The sequence below is a fragment of the Formica exsecta genome, unplaced genomic scaffold (assembly GCF_003651465.1).
Source record: "Formica exsecta isolate Colony F162 unplaced genomic scaffold, ASM365146v1 scaffold138, whole genome shotgun sequence".
Lineage (NCBI taxonomy): Eukaryota > Metazoa > Arthropoda > Insecta > Hymenoptera > Formicidae > Formica > Formica exsecta.
This window is the reverse complement of record NW_021848711.1, coordinates 1,377,777-1,391,692: the sequence shown is the minus strand read 5'-3', so window position 1 is coordinate 1,391,692 and position 13,916 is coordinate 1,377,777. Positions and strand designations below refer to the sequence as shown.

Sequence of the window (13,916 nt, the reverse complement as noted above, 5' to 3'; positions counted from 1 at the left end):
AGAGAGAGAAAGAGAAAGAGAGAGAGAGAGAAAGAGAAAGAGAGAGAGAGAGAAATAGAAAGACATGGAAAAAAAACATTTAATATAATAGAGAAAATTTAATAAAACAGATATAGAGATTATTTGTTTTTTTTTATATCATTGAAATATGAGCACAAACTTGATTTTTTGATTTCTAATTAAGATATAGAATTTAATCGTGAAACTGTAGAGACCGCAGCGACTAATTAACGTCAGTAACTTTCGAGAAATCGACAACACGATTCTCGTGGTTCGTTAGAGACGTGGAGCGAAAGTTCTCGTCCCTCGTCAAGGGAGATGCGGCGGAAAGGATGAAGAGTCCTGACCAGTACGGCGTCGATCGCGTCGTCGTCGACGGCGGCGACGCCTATATTGATTTTGGGACCGAGGAAAGCGTGTGGGGCGGTGGAAACGAGAAAGAGGGGAGCAACCAACGATTCCTCTGCTAGAATACCGGCAAGAATAACCGAATATGTACTGTGGAAAGCGCGCGGTATTGTGAAAACGATGCGTTTCACGGATGCGGTGCGACGTCGTTTGAATGCGGCTTTAATGGCTTTAATGGCGTGTGCCGCAACCGCTATCGGGCGTTAACCGTGCATGATTAAAGATTTAAATCCCGCGGTGATGTTAGGCATGTATTGCTATGATGGCACATCAATCGCCAAGAAGCCAATCTAAATCCTATTGCGTTATCAAAATCCTTTTACCTACATATTCATGTGAAATTGTGATCCAAACATCGAAAGGATTGAGCGTTTATGTCTACAAAATTAATAAAGTTGAATTGTTTTCCGAAATGACAGCGAAGAATCGTCAATTTGTCTATACGAGAAGATTGATTAATATTCTTTCCACCTCTTTACAGTTCTCTTTCCTTTTTTAATCGATATACTCTTTTTATACGTATATATAAATAATAATAACAAATATAAAATTTCTTAAATTTTGTATATATGATATAAAAATATACTATATAATTATATTACATACACACACATTTTAAATTTATGTCTATTATAAAGTTTATTACCTAATTCTGACTTTATATGAGTGACACACTTGAGACCTCTAAACAAGGTAACCATTTCCTAACATATTAAAAAATCCGGTTTAACGTAATCAAAGAACTCAACGTATGCGGATTTAAAAAAAAAAGCAAAACTCCATTAACTCGGCGCGCGCCACTCAGGAAATTAGTCGTACGTAATATTTGCTTGCGGGAGCGCAACACGAAGCTGTATGATTATCGGAAAGGAAAAAAGTGTTTCTATGAGAAATACAAAGAGAAGAAAAAGCTAATGAAGTACTCGTTATGCAGTCGATGGCAATACCGAGAAATCTCGTTTTTATTGAACATCTGTAGATTTATTCCGTTCCGACGAGAGAAGCTTTGTGATATATAAAGAATGAAAGCTCACCGGGGCTTTATGCGTCCTTAATAATTCAAACGAGGAGGGAAATACATGCATTTGTTTTTGCTTATCTCGGTTAATGAATCGCGTTTAAGTGCGATCACGAGTCAAGGCAACATGATGTTGTAAATATTGTAAGTACAGTTTCGCGATCTGACACACGCTCACGAGATATATTTTATATCTCTTCGTATTTTATCGCAATAAATGTCGATTATGAATGAAGTATTATTAGGTGATTTCATTCCTAGTCACGCATTGCGAATAACAAGGTTCTTTACGGTGCAAACATTTGTGTTACTATGTTATTTACCCTTTGCACTACATGGTGTAATTTTTATCGAACTATGCTGCGAAAAATATTATTTCGCGGAAGAAACATAGTTAATGTGCAAACATGGACAGCTAAATTAAGCTCTCTGCACAATAACGTTTAACAGTTCATACGACAGATTTCTTATCATGCATGAAGCGGCATAAATGCGTTTATATAAAATCAATAAAATGGCAATAAAATATCGCGTAAAAGAAACAAATACAAAATTAATTATAAAATCATATAACGGTCATTTGATGAATTGACATTTCCATGAACGATCTATAGTTAGGAAAACCGATAAAAAAGTCGGATATGACGAAAGAGAAATTAGCGTATCCTTTAACGCATTATCAATAGATATAATTTGAAGGAAACGGTATGATTCACCAGATATGTGCACAATGTCGCTCTAATATAATACGATAATGGGTCGCATGTTTATGCAAGTACATTATCAACGATCTTATGTCACGATGTATTCAAATGGCATATATCCACTTGTCATATGCGCGATATATGTATTTGCGCAAATACCAATAAACTTCAATGTACAACTTTATAGATATTAATTCAGAATACTCGCGAGAAGTGATTAAAGGAGAGACAATACAATCTCTCTTCAAAATAATTACAATATCAAATTTATTTTCATTTAAAGAAAAGTAAATAATTTCCTGAATATTTTGAGTTACAGAAAATAATTTTTAAATATGTTTAACTACAAAAAAAATATATATATTAAAGAATAGCGTTTAAATCTTTGAAACGCGCTTTTCTATACAATCATAAATCTTTGATCTTTATGTATTTTTTTTCTCGGAAACTACTAGTCCAATTGTTATAATTTTTTTATTCTATTCAAAAATAAGTAAACGATTTGATGGTTTGCGCAATTTAAAGAAATTGTAATTTTATCAAAAGTTACGAATGATTAAAATCTCCGAAAAATTTAACTTTATTATAATGAAAATCCCGAAAGAACTTACTCGGCAAAAAGCATCGATCAAGTGATGTAGCTAAATGACGTTATATGAGAAAAAAAAGAAAAACATTATTTGGATATGTTAATCCAACGTTTAGAGGAATATAAAAATATAAATCCTTTTACCTACATATTCATGTGAAATTGTGATCCAAACATCGAAAGGATTGAGCGTTTATGTCTACAAAATTAATAAAGTTGAATTGTTTTCCGAAATGACAGCGAAGAATCGTCAATTTGTCTATACGAGAAGATTGATTAATATTCTTTCCACCTCTTTACAGTTCTCTTTCCTTTTTTAATCGATATACTCTTTTTATACGTATATATAAATAATAATAACAAATATAAAATTTCTTAAATTTTGTATATATGATATAAAAATATACTATATAATTATATTACATACACACACATTTTAAATTTATGTCTATTATAAAGTTTATTACCTAATTCTGACTTTATATGAGTGACACACTTGAGACCTCTAAACAAGGTAACCATTTCCTAACATATTAAAAAATCCGGTTTAACGTAATCAAAGAACTCAACGTATGCGGATTTAAAAAAAAAAGCAAAACTCCATTAACTCGGCGCGCGCCACTCAGGAAATTAGTCGTACGTAATATTTGCTTGCGGGAGCGCAACACGAAGCTGTATGATTATCGGAAAGGAAAAAAGTGTTTCTATGAGAAATACAAAGAGAAGAAAAAGCTAATGAAGTACTCGTTATGCAGTCGATGGCAATACCGAGAAATCTCGTTTTTATTGAACATCTGTAGATTTATTCCGTTCCGACGAGAGAAGCTTTGTGATATATAAAGAATGAAAGCTCACCGGGGCTTTATGCGTCCTTAATAATTCAAACGAGGAGGGAAATACATGCATTTGTTTTTGCTTATCTCGGTTAATGAATCGCGTTTAAGTGCGATCACGAGTCAAGGCAACATGATGTTGTAAATATTGTAAGTACAGTTTCGCGATCTGACACACGCTCACGAGATATATTTTATATCTCTTCGTATTTTATCGCAATAAATGTCGATTATGAATGAAGTATTATTAGGTGATTTCATTCCTAGTCACGCATTGCGAATAACAAGGTTCTTTACGGTGCAAACATTTGTGTTACTATGTTATTTACCCTTTGCACTACATGGTGTAATTTTTATCGAACTATGCTGCGAAAAATATTATTTCGCGGAAGAAACATAGTTAATGTGCAAACATGGACAGCTAAATTAAGCTCTCTGCACAATAACGTTTAACAGTTCATACGACAGATTTCTTATCATGCATGAAGCGGCATAAATGCGTTTATATAAAATCAATAAAATGGCAATAAAATATCGCGTAAAAGAAACAAATACAAAATTAATTATAAAATCATATAACGGTCATTTGATGAATTGACATTTCCATGAACGATCTATAGTTAGGAAAACCGATAAAAAAGTCGGATATGACGAAAGAGAAATTAGCGTATCCTTTAACGCATTATCAATAGATATAATTTGAAGGAAACGGTATGATTCACCAGATATGTGCACAATGTCGCTCTAATATAATACGATAATGGGTCGCATGTTTATGCAAGTACATTATCAACGATCTTATGTCACGATGTATTCAAATGGCATATATCCACTTGTCATATGCGCGATATATGTATTTGCGCAAATACCAATAAACTTCAATGTACAACTTTATAGATATTAATTCAGAATACTCGCGAGAAGTGATTAAAGGAGAGACAATACAATCTCTCTTCAAAATAATTACAATATCAAATTTATTTTCATTTAAAGAAAAGTAAATAATTTCCTGAATATTTTGAGTTACAGAAAATAATTTTTAAATATGTTTAACTACAAAAAAAATATATATATTAAAGAATAGCGTTTAAATCTTTGAAACGCGCTTTTCTATACAATCATAAATCTTTGATCTTTATGTATTTTTTTTCTCGGAAACTACTAGTCCAATTGTTATAATTTTTTTATTCTATTCAAAAATAAGTAAACGATTTGATGGTTTGCGCAATTTAAAGAAATTGTAATTTTATCAAAAGTTACGAATGATTAAAATCTCCGAAAAATTTAACTTTATTATAATGAAAATCCCGAAAGAACTTACTCGGCAAAAAGCATCGATCAAGTGATGTAGCTAAATGATGTTATATGAGAAAAAAAAGAAAAACATTATTTGGATATGTTAATCCAACGTTTAGAGGAATATAAAAATATATAGTTTTACGATATGATTTCACAATAGCACTCTCCTCCCCTTAAAATACATAGAAATTTCTACAAAGGTAATTAAAAACCAATTAATAAATGCTATATATTATTTCTTGGCTATTAGAATTATTTTAACTTTGATATAAACACAAGAACGTGCATTGGAAATAACTTAGTTAATTCATTCTAAATAAAGGAAGTATTCAAATTAGAGATAGCAGCAGCTCGGAAATGCGAGTCTACTTTTGTTCTTCCCTAATGACCCGGATTCTTTCTATTATCTTTTTCTCATAACATACAATGGCTTGAATATATACGTGCGTACAAATTAGCGTTAATCATTCTCGATATAATAAAGATCTTCGCGAGATACTAAACGGACATTTTATTTATCCATGCGTCAAAAAAACGCAATGCAGAATAAAGATGATGACGACGATGAAGCATATTTGGATTCTCAATCCTATTTACATCGGCCGCACGAAACAATGGAGGAATTCGCGTCCTTGGACGCGAGATAACAGAGTCCTGCGGCGTAAGATTACGTTATATCCGTTTCGCGTGGAAACACTGAATGGCGTGAATCGTATTTTCTCTACGCTGCCAATTAGCAGCATGTCTGGTGGAATAACCGTCACACAGATAAAACACAGAAAACGCCGACGAAATCACGCTCGCACGGAATGTTTAACGCGGCGACATCAAGAGACGGCATCGCACACGTGTTTGTTTGAGGCAAGAGTCATTATTGATTATTTGCGTCGATGTCGTTTCTGCAAACGCGGCAAATTGCTCACGTTTGTTAACGCCTGTGCCGCCAAAGACGATTGTATCATAATTACGCGTGTCGCAAGACTGTAATCAATATATTATAGATTCCGTGTCCTTATATCTTTTAAAATCCCGAATATAGTATCGAATACACAATTCCACCTTTATTATCACGCGAATATTCTCAAATATATTTTTAAAAAAGATTAAGTAGGAAAAACTTTTTTTAATGTCTACATCGCGAAATAATACCTGAGCAATTTGTAAATATTTTAGAATAATTAAATCCGAAAATTATATTTTAATTAATTCCAAGCGTCGAATAAAATAATAAACAAAATCATAGTAAAGTTGATTGGATGCATATTGTGCCGCAAGTTTTGATACACACATACAATGATTTTTAACACGCACTAATACGTTCAATCGAAATTGTTATTCATCAACATTTGAAAAATCGCTCCTGGGAAATATTATTTTGTAATAGAATTCATGAAATTTGTTATTATATATCTCATACTATATATCTTAAATCAATAACGGTGATATAAAATTTGAATATTTGAACTGTAATTGTGCTAGCTAGAGAAATTTTTTAATAAAATAACGCTACCTTTAACAGAAAAATTAAGACTTAAAAGAAGGAAAGATCGAAAGGACTGTTTCCTGTTCTTTGATTCGATTCAAATATTACAAAAGTTCATTTTCCATTTATCGGAACCGATCTATGAAAGGCCGTAAAAAAATAGCACAATGCCATTGTAAAGTGGAAAGGACTAAAACGCGTCTTTTAAAAAACAATCTTTAAATATTCACAGATACACAAAGAATTTCGGATCGGCAGGATGCTCTCGGCAGGGGTTAGAACGTAAGGATACTCCCCCGAGAATCATTTCGCGCGATCGAGCAACCTTCGACGCGCGTTACGTAAGCGAGATGCGACGCTTACGTGCGCGAAAACCTGTTGTCGAACGCGCGTCCAGGGAAAACATCGCACGTGTGTGTTGCCTTTCTAGAAAACGCGGCCAATGCACAGCGCACCGCCAAGAAATTCGCGTTTTACAATGTAAACGCGACGGCGAAGAATTATCCCGTGGAACGAGCGGGTTGTATCGCACGTAATCTTACGGTGATAAATCTCGATTTCTCCGAAATAAATAGCAGGTTAGGAGAGACTCTAATCCTAACAACATTCCGAGTTTAATCCTCGATCTGAATTACGGTATTAAGCCTCGGATAAATGACATGATAAAGGGAATGTCTTAGACTTAAAGTATACAAGGCTTACGGAGATTTACGCTGGACTTATCTCGTTAGAATGTTATGCCTTCACAGAAACCTTATGATTATTCTGTTATATATTATTGCATTGAAAATTTTCTTTCTTTGAGCTCTTGAATTCAATACATATAGGTATTTAATCATACTGTTCGAGAGAAAAATAGATACGTGATAAAAATCACGAGTACAAAAATAGATAAATATATGCGTATATATAAGAATGTATATGTAAATATTAAAAGCGACTCGATCGCAAAAAAAAAAAAAACACTACGAATAATTCTCGTTTTATTAACGATAAAAGTATGAAGTAAAGAATAGCTAACGATTCGATCGCGTCGCGAACTTGTGTCAAACGAATATTTTCTTCGAATACAATCCTACATTATGGCCGAGTACTTGAAAGAGTACATCAAGGATCGCCCGCAGTGCGCGCGCTCAAAATCAATTTCGTCGCGCCGTCGTGCACGGCGTCGGCTCGATAAGAGCCACAGGCCGACAGTCGCTCTCGCGGAGTGCGTGACAGCTGCGAGAGACTCGCTCTTGTCCGTTCACGGCGACAACGTCGAGGAAACAACAGCCACATTTGCTAGACACTCACCAGAAGCGATAGAAAATCAACCGTGTCTCGAAGAAGTTTGAAAGGTTTGACGTGGTGGGGACCACCTTTCCTCGGCGCGATGAGACTCCGCTGTTCGATTCCTCCCTCGCGTGAGAAGAGACTGGGCTCCGTTATGTCCGATGACACTTTATCTCAAGTGATAGGTGAACATAATACACAGATCCGCGGGCACTTTATCACGGACGACACCTCGATCTGCGACGAACCGCGACGTGATGCGTGCGCGCGCGTTTGACGTTACCGAAACGAAATGGAAAACGTGAGACGCCGGAACGACGCCGCGAACCGGCGAACGGACGATGGACGACGCGTCTTACCAGACTGAACTCGCGCTCCCGACTGACTGATCGCCCGCACACGCGAGTCGAGAGATGTCGACGGCGACGCCGTCCGCGGAAGCCGACCGAAGCTCGCGCGCCGCTACAAACGTCAAATTTCGATCGGCGCGTGCTCGCTACGCGCGGCTGAATGCGACATAATACAACTGTGAGCGTCTCCTGAAAAAAAGAAAAAAAAAGAAAAACCACAACGAAATCGCGCGTAGAAATTTTCTATCTCGCATCTCTACCCAGCTCATAAACGACTCTCTCTCTCTCTCTCTCTCTCTCTCTCCCTCTTCTCCTCCTTCCTTGTACCTCTCTTTCTCTCTCGCGATATATGTGCGTACAACCCTCTTTTACGACGGTCCGTCGTATCGTTATCTCAATGAGAATTCCTCGTAGTACCATTTTCCGACATGCACGCGAGAAGGGCCGTTGAAAAATACCGTAATATAGCTGTTTACCGCGCGCCTACGAGCTTTGAGATTTGATACTTTCTGAGAATTGCAGAGAGCGGTGGTGTGTGCAAGCGTTGCGAGCGTGTCACGGGATGAAGGTAAACTTCTTCGAGAACGAGGAATGTTAAAGTGACAAAAATCGTCATCAATGGCAGTATGAGGAAATTTCATTAAAATGTTAATATACAAATAATGTACAATAAATGTCCAACTTGATCAAAAAAATATATGTAAGAGAAAACGTATTGGACTTTACGTTTTAATAATACTTTTAATACTTTTAACGATCATTGTTTATTGATCACACATTAATATATGGAGTGGATATATATTTTTTTTCGAAGAAAATGCTTTAAAAAATACAAAAGGAAAATTTAGAGCAGTGTTTCATATGCACGTGGGGATGTTCGGAATTACAACAAAATTTTAAATATATTTATGTTTTGTCCAAGATTAATATATTCCATACATGATTAAAAGAGAGAGAGAGAGAGAGAGAGAGGAAGAAAAAAATGTATAGAATTAAGACTTTAAAAACGCAAATATATAATAAAATTTGACACATTAATTTTCGTTTTAGATTCAAACAATAAAACAAGTATGTATATATGTATGTATATCGAGAGAACCATTTATATCGAGAGTAACAAAGTAAACTGTCAATCCTTGTGAGAAAGAACGCAAGGCCCACTGTATATTGTTAAATAAAAAGATTCCAAAGCAAAAGTTTCCGTAAATTTCTCGTAATGAAGCAAGAACTTCAAATAAATCTTTATGAACACTTGTTAATAAAGAGACTTTTATATCGATGTGTAAACGATGTAAGGCATCCTTCAATCGAGTATCAAATTTACATTCAGCTTAAATACATATTCATGTTTTAACATCGTATTCAATATTCCTTTTAATATTTCTAATGCCGGATGTCTCATCGTAATACATTTTAATATAATTCTAACATACCAAAGATCTAGTTATTAAATAAAGTACAATATTTAAATAGAATGCGATTAGCGTATATATTTTTTAATGAAATTATATATTTATTATATTTTTTACAATCAATCTTTACTTACTTTAAGAAAATCAATATTTACTTCTACAGAAAAGTACGTAGTTTTAGTAAAATAAATAATACACGCATAAGAAAATGTATATATTTTGATTTAAATGTCATTAAAAAATTTTGTGAATAAAATAAAATTACAAGAACTATTTAAAAAATGTCTTTAAAACTACATCTATAAAATTCTCTTTTAATATTTAAAATTATTAGTAAAATTTAATATTCAAGTTAAATAGTTTAATTTTTAAACAATAATAATATTTCTTGATTTTAACAAATTTATATATATACGCTGAAAGCAGTTAAACACAATGTGTATTGTGTTATCGCATATATAAATATGTATTGTAAGCAATGGAAAAATACTGATATCATCGCTGATCGATCGGGTTACGACGATCGACTACAAAATCGAGCATCGGCTAATGAGAGTGCCGGCAGGTTGCCGATTTCGGATATTAAATGTCAACGACCATAAGAGACAAAAGCCCGGCGCTTAATTTCATCCCGGCGTCGTGTCGTATCCTTAACTGTAAACGGACGGAGAAGAACTCGGCGAAGACGACGTTGAAGAAAGTATCGGGCAAGAAACGAACGCTCGTATAATCCGCATTTCCGTCGTTCTGCACCGGTACCATTACCATTACCATTCCAAGATATGGCTGTCCTCCCTTCCCCCCCCCCCCCCCTTCCATTCCACTTCACCCACTGTCATTCTCGCCCATCTTTCTGTCCACGGCAGCTGGTAAACCGTATTTTCAAGTCGATCAAATAAATCAACCATTGATCGTCTCCGGATAATCAGATGCCTTTTTCCTATCTCTATTGCTTATTTCTTTCCGTTTTGAAGGGCCAATTTTAAATCATAAGATACTTCCACAACATTATTTTCTAACATAAACATTGAATAAAATAAAAGGATATAAGAAAAATATAAAAAAATGATTAATTTTATTTTTATAAAATGCATTTAGAAAAAAAATATTTTATAATCCACAGTATTTTTTTGGAAATAATATAGTCTTCTAACGTCGATAGTTAATATAAAAGAAATACAAATCGTTTAAATTAATAATATCTTTTCCTATAATTGTTTGAAATGGTTTTTAGAACGATTTATATGTAAATAATTTTAGTTAATCGTGACAAAAAAATTAGCAAAGTTAAAACTATTTCTTATCTAACTGCTATGCAGGCGATAATATAAAACAGGAAATAGAGATTTTGTTCACGTAATATTTTAATTTTAAATTTGTTTTAAGTTAATAAAATAAAACAATTATAAAAGCTATGTGTAATAGAATTATAAAATTATAAAAACTATGTAACAATAAAAAATACAGTGAGAATAGCTGTAACACTCCGTTATTTTTTACGGAAAAGGTTTTTTTCGCAAAGCATGTGTCACGTTTAAAAGATCCTCGAATTTTATTATGCCCGGCAGAAGATGAGAATCGTTTGGTGAAATGCACACCATAAAAGCGAGTCGATAATACCACTTGCTGTATAAGCAATTGTATCAATAACCACGGCTTTTTCGTCGCATCAACTTCGTAACTGCACATCCGAAACCGTTTTTTGACACTCGCTGGTTTGAGCAATTAAATTTGTTAATAATAAAATTGTGAAAAAATATATATTCGTATACATTAAATCTGTATCAAATATTGTATTTTCAATATTTTAGTTTCTAAAATTAATTTTTTACGATTTACATTTCCAGAGAATTTTGTTTTATGTATATATATATATTTATATAAATTTATATTTTGAAATAATTTATGTAGTTTTGTGATTTAAAAGTAATGAACAGCATATACATATATGACTTATGCAAAACTTTAAATTTTTCGTTATTAATAAAATATAGGAAGAGAGTATAATTTTGTATTTTATTATTATTCGCAGAAATGCAAATCGCAAACGAAAGTATGGTTGTCAAAGCGCAGTTTTATTATTATAGCATATTTTTAATTATTATATCATATATTTATTTGGCAAATGAAATAACAGCAGATGATATCAGTATTGTGTGTAAGATGCAAAAATAATAATAAAATTCATTCTCACCAAATGTGTAGCCTAATTAAATATGCCCGCAGCTATCTGAAAAAAAATTATCATATATTGTAATAATTTTTACTTATTGAGCATTTTATATACGCGCGTTTTTATTATTATATTATTTAATTATTGCCCGTTATAATTAAAACACACGACTATTATGTAACAAATAATGTAAATAATTATTGTAAGATATAAACCGATAGCAGAAAAGAACATTTAGGGCTCGACGGCACCGATGAGAGAATTGGCGTTGCAAATTGAAAAAAAAAAAATAGGAGAACATATTCATCGCGACATTAAAGTAAGTCATGTGGACGGTGGCGAAAGCAATTAATATCCGCACATCCTTTGTTACATCGGTTTGTTGCTTGGAGTCCACTCAAACCGCCTTAATGTCGCGATAAACACGCTCTTCTATTTTTTCAAACGACATGCGGACTAATTGTGACTCTCAGAAGATTACATATGACTTGGTGAGGAGAGCAATAGCGTTGAATGTAGCAGCTGTAACGATAATCTCATACTTGATGAAAAAAGCCCCCCCGATCGTATGCTGCACATGGGTGGTTTTGAATCATAAATTCGCTATCTGAAGTCGTAAGTTGTAAATCGATAGCAGAGAAAAATATTTAGAGCTCCACCAAGACTCGATCCATGAACCTTCACGCTAGTCAATAAATACGTCGCTGAGCAATGAGCCACTCAAGTCCACATACATAATATTCTTCCTGCCCGGTTATCTAAATTCAATTTTGGAATCTTACATTATTTAATTATATTTCGATAAATACTTAATAATTATTTTAATAAATATTTGATAAATATTTTACTATTTATAGAAATCATTAAATATATGTTTCATTTATTAAATATATTTTACATATATATAAAATATCTTAATTGCAATTCTCTCTGTATGTGTGCTATCATGAGATCAAATAAACATTAAAATAATAAATGAATTATTTGCTAGTCAACCAGAATATTTCAGTTTACTGTACCTGTTGCAAATCCGCTGCAGACTGCCTCTTATCAGCGACGAAGATTGGAAATGCGCACTTTATCGGACGAGCTTTGAAACTTGATCCGTGCGCTTCGTTTTCGAAGAAACGTGGATTCACGTCGCGAGACGCAAACGCGGGATAAGATGCTCTTCGCACGCACATAATAAATAGCCGAATATTATCACTTTACACGTTCGATAGACTATTCGATACTGTACGTGCATACTGAGGGAGCGAGACGAGTGACGATCGTTTGGCGGTCACACGAAGGTCGTCACGTACGGACACAGCCTATGCAACCGTGTTTCACTCGATATTATTTTCGATTCAATTATCATTTTATTGACGATTTCAATTTACAACACGCTAATGAAACTCTCTATACACGCACTTGTCCGCACTATCGAATCTCGCGAACAGACATAGAGATCATTTTCGCGTGTCTAAGGTATCGAAATCTGTACTCACTGTACATTTGATACAATGCCGATTTTAAAACACGGTAGACATCGCGGATCGTGATCAAGGAAACGCCATTTATAGCAAAGATCCGCGACGCTTGATACGTTCTCGCGATCGCCCGTTACTTTAATCGGCACTCCCGGCACAAACTCGCGCTCGTTATGCGCTTGTAATAGATAAAATTCGCAATTTTTCGCGGAGCTATCGAGCTCCGTGCGCGAACCGATGCGATGCCGAAACTGTCATGGCGGCCGAGTGGACGCGCACAGGGTTGAAAATTTCGTAAAAAACTTTAACAAACGATTGAAAAATCGCGACGAGACGTAAACGCGCCTTCTAATCAGTTGCTATGATTAACGGCGTTTTATTTTCGATATTCTCTTTACAAAGATTTAAAGGCATACATGGCAATATACGTGTAAGAAGCTTGAGAAAGATGCATTATCTACATATATTCAAATTTCGAATTGGCGCATTTTATCAGAGTAATCGTAACAGGAGTACCAACGGAAATTTAGAGAAAGAATGACATTAAGCAGAGAGAAGCCTGAGAGTCTTAACTGGTACAGTGGCGCTAACTAGATCCATTTTAGAGTAGGCGGAACTAAATGGCCAGACACTCTTTGATGCCATGGTAAAACGATCGATTGGTGCATGTCCGTGCTAAATACATTGTAGATAAAAAATGCGGAGAAATTCATGGTAAATTGGGTTTAATCGCTCTCAAAACTTGCTTCATTCAAAAACGCTAATAAGTTACCGGTAGAGTCACCCATGCCGGACAGGTCGAAGGGGAAGAGTCAGACTAAGAGAGATACTGATTGTGAGTGCTTTCCATTTAGTGACTCAAGTCGACACAAGTATCATTCTATCTTCTTTCAATACCAG

At 34.4% G+C, this 13,916-nt stretch overlaps 1 protein-coding gene across 5 annotated transcripts in view; it reads right to left on the bottom strand.

The window, feature by feature from the left end:
* LOC115246098 (SH3 and multiple ankyrin repeat domains protein 3) overlaps positions 1-8,852 on the bottom strand; it is a 129,359-nt gene extending 120,507 nt beyond the window's left edge. For 3 of the 5 annotated variants that reach the window (XM_029824707.1, XM_029824703.1, XM_029824706.1), the window contains exon 1: positions 7,631-8,852. The gene's annotated coding sequence lies outside the window, so the exon portion shown is untranslated. The remainder of the gene's footprint in view (positions 1-7,630) is intronic. The other 2 variants (XM_029824708.1, XM_029824709.1) reach the window with 2 other exon arrangements.
* Between the last annotated feature and the right edge of the window lie 5,064 nt (positions 8,853-13,916).